Raw genomic sequence first — 7,588 nt, forward strand, 5'->3', positions numbered from 1 at the left:
TTTATATACTGATATCTGATTGCATAATTCATATCACTTAAAATTCCCATGGTACTTAAACATTCTGTGTGTGCATGTATGCAGTTCTTCATTAGTGAATGACCTTGGCAATATTTCAACATCATTCACTCAACTACATTTTGAACATTTAGTATACGCTGCTCTTCTCTGTGCAGAGGAAAGTGTAAAAGAGAGAATGATAGCACACTTTTCCTCCCAAACGATTTTCTCCGGTAAGAGAATTACAGTGAATAAACAAAGTAGCATGAGCCAAAGAGAAAAATGTTTGCCAGAATGAGATACAGGTATGGAAGGTAGAAATTTAGGGCCTGGTGGGAGAGTCCGAGGACGCATCAGAGTGTCTGCGGGCTGAGGCACGTCAGCTTTCTTGGACCTCTTCCTCCCCCCCTCCCCCCAAAAAAGTATTAAAAATTGTATTTGATGGCCACCTTGATATAAAGATAAATTGAATTCCTGATTGACTATGACATGAGCCTAGATATTTGTTTCCTGAAATGAGATTACTCTTGGGATTTCAATAACTGGAGGGTGTTTTATTATCAGAAACAGTGTGTCGAGGGGCAGCGAAGAGCTGAAACTGTGAGTGCCCAGTGCAGGCAAAGCGTAGAAGTATTTTCCTCCTGTTCTCTTACAAACAACACTTAGGCAATATCATAGCTGCATAAGAAAACACTGGGATTCATGAACACCCAAGAAATCTACAGAAATGACAGGAAAGGGACATCTGGGTTGCTCAGTCAGTTAAGTGTCCAGCTCTTGATTTCTGCTCAGGTCGTGATCTGAGGTTTGTGGGATCGAGCCCCGAGTTCGACTCTGTACTCAGCAGGAAGTCTGCTCAAGGATTCTCTCTCCCTCTCCCTCTGCTGCTCCCACGCTTGTGCTCTCTCTCTAAAATAAAATAAATATATCTTAAAATAAAAAGAAATGACAGGAAAATCCAATACCCCGTTGGAAGTAAAAGTTATTTTTAAGTAGGCTCCACACCCAACATGAACTCAAAACCCTGAGATCAGGAGTTGCATGTTCTGCCGACTGAGCCAGCCAGGTGCCTCCAAAAGTTACTTGTTTTAAATTAACTATTGCTCATATTATATTTCTTAGATGTTTAATTGGTTCAGCTCATATTGATTGATTCTCTACCTACTGTATATAAACAAAAACTGCTTTGATATGTAATAAATGGCATACTGATCTTGGCATTTGCTAGCTAAAAGCAAGTGTCATAATGTACCTTAGTCATGCACCAAAAAAGAAACACTTTCTAATGAGAAAGATCATAGGGACAACCCAAGGGCAACTTTTGTCCCCAGCTTCACCAAGTAGAATGTCATCATTACCGTCAGCTTTTTTTCTCCAAACTCATTAAGATAGTGCAACAAATTCCAAATCAAATTCCTATCTCTAAATGCTCTTTGGATATTTCCTAATGGCACTGGATCATAATAAAATTCCTTCTTGCTCCTCCATTCCTACCATACATATAAAGTGTTCGTGCTAGTCAGTGTGTAGGACTCAGGTATTACACAGAACAAGCATCCTTTGCCTGAAATAAGGCCATCATGTAATGAGCTTGGTGAGGACTCGTTAAAGAACTTGTATTTGCACTAACAGAAATAGGAACAAAATTCTAACAGACATGGAGAGTTTGGGGACAAGACACATTTGTGGTGGTGAAGCTGAAAGCTGTCACTGATGTTGAGGGGAAGATTTCTCTCTTGAAAGGGAAGAAATGTCAAGAATAAAGAATGGTTCTGATGGTCAGTTCCAAAGGATTAAACCTTTCCTCATTGCTCCTAATACCAATTTTTATTATGATAAATATCTGTAAACAGTTTGCATTATTAAAATGGCAGGGTAAGAACTTCTGCTTCCAAACAAGTTGGAATAAGAGACACCAGATTTTAGTCATAGCCAAAAGGAAAAGAAATCAGATAAGAAAAAAATACATATATTAAAAATAATAGTACATAATAATTATAATAATATATAATAGATATATCTCCTGACTTAAGCAGGGTACTGTAGTGTATGGTAAAAACATAAGATGAAAACACAGTTGCATAAGTTGGAAACTAAACGTAAGTTTGTATCAACATAAGATAAATGTGTATCAGAAACACTCCAGCCTCCAAGATCTTAGGATAAGTCAAAATCATCCTTAACAAGGAAAAATATAAGCTGTATGACAGTGACTCCACCTTGCTATTTTGGATAAAAATAATAATTAGATTTTTGAAGAGAAAATTAGTTGTTATAATAATTTCAAAAATAACTGCAATTCCATCTGTGCTGAAATATGCAATGACCTTTCCAATTAGGAATATAAATTTGCTCTTCTGTTCTATTATTTTTTAATCAGAATATAAATTGTAAACTTATTAATATGAAGATATAACTGAATTCAGGTTGTATTACTAAAAAGTTTTGAATTGTGGTCAAGCGTATTGTACAGAATCAACTCTGAAATTCAAAGATGGTTGATCATTAAAATCCCATGAGTAAATACAACTCAAACATAGCTACAGTTATAAGCAAGAGTCCGCATGTGAGAAAATGTCCCTCCACATTGGCATACAGGAATTACGTTGAGTACCCAGGAGGAAGAGGGGAAGGTTATCGTTCCTTGGTATGCCTTTACAGTTTGTCCTCCTCTCCATGCACATAGCTGGGAACCAACAGAACACATATGAAGAATGACAAATAAAAGCAAAAGAGTATGTGCTATGGTTGCAAAGAATGTGGCTGAACTTTGGAGCAATGTGTTTCTTGGAAATTGCTAACTTTTCAGTGCAGAATCATTACTACTCTCTTATACCTGGAGGACATATAAAGGTTACAGGAAATTTTAGGACAATATTTCAGGAGTCTCCCTGTCGACGATGAGTAAGAAAATGCATATTTCCCAAAGAAAATGAAAACACTAATTCAAAAGGATACATGCAGGGCGCCTGGGTGGCTCAGGCGGTTAAGCGTCTGCCTTCGGCTCAGGTCATGATCCCAGGGTCCTGGGATCGAGTCCCACATCGGGCTCCCTGCTTGGGAGCCTGCGTCTCCCTGTGCCTCTCTCTCTGTCTCTGTCTCTCATGAATAAATAAATAAAATCTTTAAAAAAAAAAAAAAAAGGATACATGCACCCCTCTATTTATTTCATTATTTACAATAGCCAAGATGTGGAAGCAGGCCAGGTGTCCACCGGTGTATGAATGGATGAAGAAGATGCGGTACCTCACAATGGAATGTGGTGATGGAATGGAATGGAACATCACCATGGAATATTACTCAGCCATAAAAAAGGATGAGATCTTGCTTTTGTGGCCACATGGATGGACCCAGAAAGTATTATGCTAAGTGAAGTAAGTCAGACAGACAAAGACAAATACCGTATGATTTCACTCATGTGGAATTTAAGAAATAATACAAATGGATAAACAAAGAGCAGAAACAGACCATAAATACAAAGAGCAAGCTGATGGTGATGAGGAGGTGGGGAGAGGATGGGCAAAATGGGTGAAGGGAGTGGGAGATATAGGCTTCCAGTTATAGGATGACTATTTCATGGGAAGAAAATGCACAGCACAGGGAATATAGTCAATGGTATTGACTTATCAAGTCACTATGTTGTACACCTGAAACTAATGTAACGTTGTGTGTCAACTGTACTTCAATAAGAAAAAGAAAAAAAAACGGTTATTCCCCTGAGCCGGTTTAGATCAGGGAAGAGCGATTGTTTATTTTCTGCATAAGGGCAAAGGATCGTCCAATGATAGAATGAGCCTGATTCCTCGTCCTGCGTGCTTTCCTCTTAAAGTGTGTATACAGCAGCCCATACTGTGCCTCACGGAGGTTTAACCCGTGTTATCTGGGGACCTGGTCATGTCCCTATGCTCTACACCAGCCTTTCTAAAGTCACCGGGGCTGGAAGTCCACAAACTGCCTCTCCCAGACCCCTGGCCGGCTGTCATCCCTGTAACTTCTGTCTGGATCGCAGAGATATTAGGAAGAAGACGGCTATCTCGGGGAGAACATCCGTGGTCGATGTTGGCAGTCTCTTGTGTAGCTGGCGTGTGAGTCTGGGCTGGCAACTGCAGACTCAGCAAAAGCCATCAATTCCTGCTGATGCTGCAGGACCTTGGTAGCGGTTCCTGAGTCAGCAGGTCTCTACCACTGATGGAGCAGGTGTAGGGCTTGGGACTCTGTCCTGGGGTCGATGGCGGCTTCCTGATGTGCACACATCACACGCTTCCTCCCTGCGCTTCCCCCGTGCCCTTTAGTCTTCTCTGTGGTTCCTGCAGCATTCCTGATTCTATTTGTACAACCAAACCCCTAACATTAAGTCCTCTGTTTGAAATACCTGGCATGTGCAGTTTTCCTGGTTTCAGCTGGATGAATTCAACTCCTCTCTGGCGGTTTGCATTTGTAAAATGGGAATCAAGGTGGTCAGATTTTAAGGAGTGTCAACACAAAAAGAAAATGAGGCATATTATGGATATAAGTAAGGCTTCCCCAAACTGGGTGGTGTGCATGGGCATGACACTTGGAATAAAAATGTCCACGGGACTCAGTGGCAAGCAACAGCCACACACATTTTTGATTCTTAGTGAAGACTTTACATAGCATTTAATAGATGCTTACCTTTCTGACAATTTCAGGAATCTTAAAATAGCAGAAACATGAAAAGGAGTTAGTACATACTTGGATCAAGAAAAAATATATTTATTGGGCTATTAAAATAAAAAGAACCTTAAATGTGTAGCAAGGGCTGTGTTATTAGGATAACCCAGAGGGAAAATATGATTTAAAACAGAGTTTAACAGAACAGCTCAATAGGACGAGAGAGCAATTCTGAACTTGCCCATCCTAGCTTACAATGTCAAAATCCATACCATATATATATATATATATATATAGAATCAGAAACTGGAAACTGAACAATTGTCATGAGAGATTTTATCATGCGTCTTTCAGAAACATGTAGCTGACAAAAATTAGTAAAATCAAGAAGATATGTGTTATATCAACTATTGTAATCTATGAACTGATCTTACAGAATGACTAAAAAGCCTGAATCTAAATATAAAGAAATTACTTACAACTTGTATGCATTCATAAACATTTATCATGCATGGTTTGCCCTGAAAAGTTTAAGATAAAATTTATATTTTACCTGAACAACAAACACATTTTTAGTAGACATATGCCCTGACGGTTGCATTAGACATGGTCCTACTAAGACATTATTTGTTGTGTAGCTGAAATTCAAATTTAGTTAGGCATCCTGTATTGTTATTTGCTAAATCTATTAAGTCCAATTCTGGGGGAAATCCTTAAAAAAAAAAAAAAGTAATGGTTAAGTATACCATTTCCTCTAAAAATGAATTAATGAAATTAGGAATACATTTTTAAAATACTCAGAAACCACTTGTATTTAAATAGTAACATTTTAAATAGCTCATTTGTCAAATAACCTTGCAGTTGAAATTATAAAAATTTTTAAATCAGAAGAGTTGCCTAATTCCAAATGTAATAATGATTTCCAGGATATGGGCTTTAGCACACACACACAATCAAGAGGTCCTAGAGAATCAACACTTCTGCATTGATGCATCTTTGTTGCATGAGGTAGAGCTTACCTGCCCAAAGTTTAAGGTACAAGTTCTTTCTAGGCCATGCATGGGGGAATATAAGTTATTTTAAAATCTGCTCTTTTGGTCCCGAAATATCTTCATTACTCTGTTTCATTCTGTTTTATTCATTACTCTGTTCATTACATAGTTTAAGTACTCTTTTCCACGAAGCAATGCCTTCTAAAAACACACAGACCCTATGGTCGATTTACCAAAGCAAACCTAGTAGAAGCTGCTGGGTACATCTTGCTAAACACATTGCATTAATAAGGGCTCTCACTGCCCAACCTGATCACTCCATTTATCAGGAGGTCTGATATTAGCTTTTTTTTTTTTTTAAGATTTTATTTATTTATTTGAGAGAGAGAGAATGAGAGAGAGCACATGAGAGGGGGGAGGGTCAGCGGGAGAAGCAGACTCCCTGCCGAGCAGGGAGCCCGATGCGGGACTCGATCCCGGGACTCCAGGATCATGACCTGAGCCGAAGGAAGTCGCTTAACCGACTGAGCCACCCAGGCGCCCAGATATTAGCTTTTTTTATGTGATTCAGGAATTAGCTGGTAAACTTCAAAAAGGCATGATAAAATGAGCTTACAAAACTAGGAAGAGAAAGGGGACTTCTTGATAAAATGGATCTAATGCAGTATTATGGGAAAATTTTACTTTAATGGTAAAATATTAGGATTGTTCCCTATAAATCAATAATAAGACAGTATGCCCTTTGTGACAATTTTATTCATCCTGGAATTGGAAGTCTTACCAGTGCAGAAATTGCAAAAGAAGTGAAAGCAACAGCTAATAGTGGCAGATGTTACCAATTAAGCATTTTTTACACAGATATATTCATAAATAACACATGAATTTTAATAATTTTTAAAGTATTCTCAGTAAAAGATCAGTGCACATATATGAATAGCATTGATTTACACCAGATACCAAATGTGACTGTTTGTTAAAAAGTTCCAATCCCAGGGCGCCTGGGTGGCTCAGTCGTTAAGTGTCTGCCTTCGGCTCAGGTCATGATCCCGGGGTCCTGGGATCGAGCCCCGCATCGGGCTCCCTGCTCTGCGGGAAGCCTGCTTCTCCCTCTCCCACTCCCCCTGCTTGTGTTCCCTCTCTCGCTGTGTCTCTCTCTGTCAAATAAATAAATAAAATCTTTAAAAAAAAAAAAGTTCCAATCCCAATGGAAATAATCTATAAAATCTTAGAAACACATGTAATAAAAAAAAAATAAACAAGAACTTTATGTAAAAAAGTTTTGGAACAACATGAAATAACATTTCAATAAATTGAGATTATCAGTATTTGGTATGTGGTAGACTCAGTAAGGCAAATGTGTCACTTCTTCAGATTCGTGTAGAAGGTGACAATTCTGCACCAAGTTGATTTCAAGTTCTAGCTTATTCTAACTATATTTTCTTGACTTCACAAATTGTTCCTAAATACGTATATGGAAATATAATGGGTGAAGAAAGGCCTAACAGAATTTTGAAGAAGATTGGGGTCAGTCGTTAGGATGTCTCCCCCTGGACGCCAAAACTTAGAGTTGTCACGCTTTGATACGGACATATGACAGTTTTCGTCTTACAAAGTTTGTACATCAAGAAGCCGGTAAAAGCTGTGCCACGTACGAGATAAATAATGATAGTGTAACTGTTCTTGTATCCTTTACTTTTGCTTTCAGCTTTATTTGAAAGATATTATCAGTGACTTAATCAGACAGCACTTTACTTTTCTGAAATAATAGTTAACTCGGGGGTATGGAGGATGCAGCGCTCAAAAAAGTCATTCTGCACCCAGAATTTTGCAGTGTTCTTCTCTATCATCCCGACAGCTGGGATTTTCGACTTACGGTTCCAAGAAGGCTGTTGTGTGTAAACAAGCAATTTTGTGACTACAGGCAGGAAGAAAGGGGATAAAACTCCTATATCTGAGAGATCCTT

The sequence above is a fragment of the Leptonychotes weddellii genome, chromosome X, assembly GCF_054177405.1.
Source record: "Leptonychotes weddellii isolate Sample4059 chromosome X, ASM5417740v2, whole genome shotgun sequence".
NCBI classification, from domain to species: Eukaryota; Metazoa; Chordata; class Mammalia; order Carnivora; family Phocidae; genus Leptonychotes; species Leptonychotes weddellii.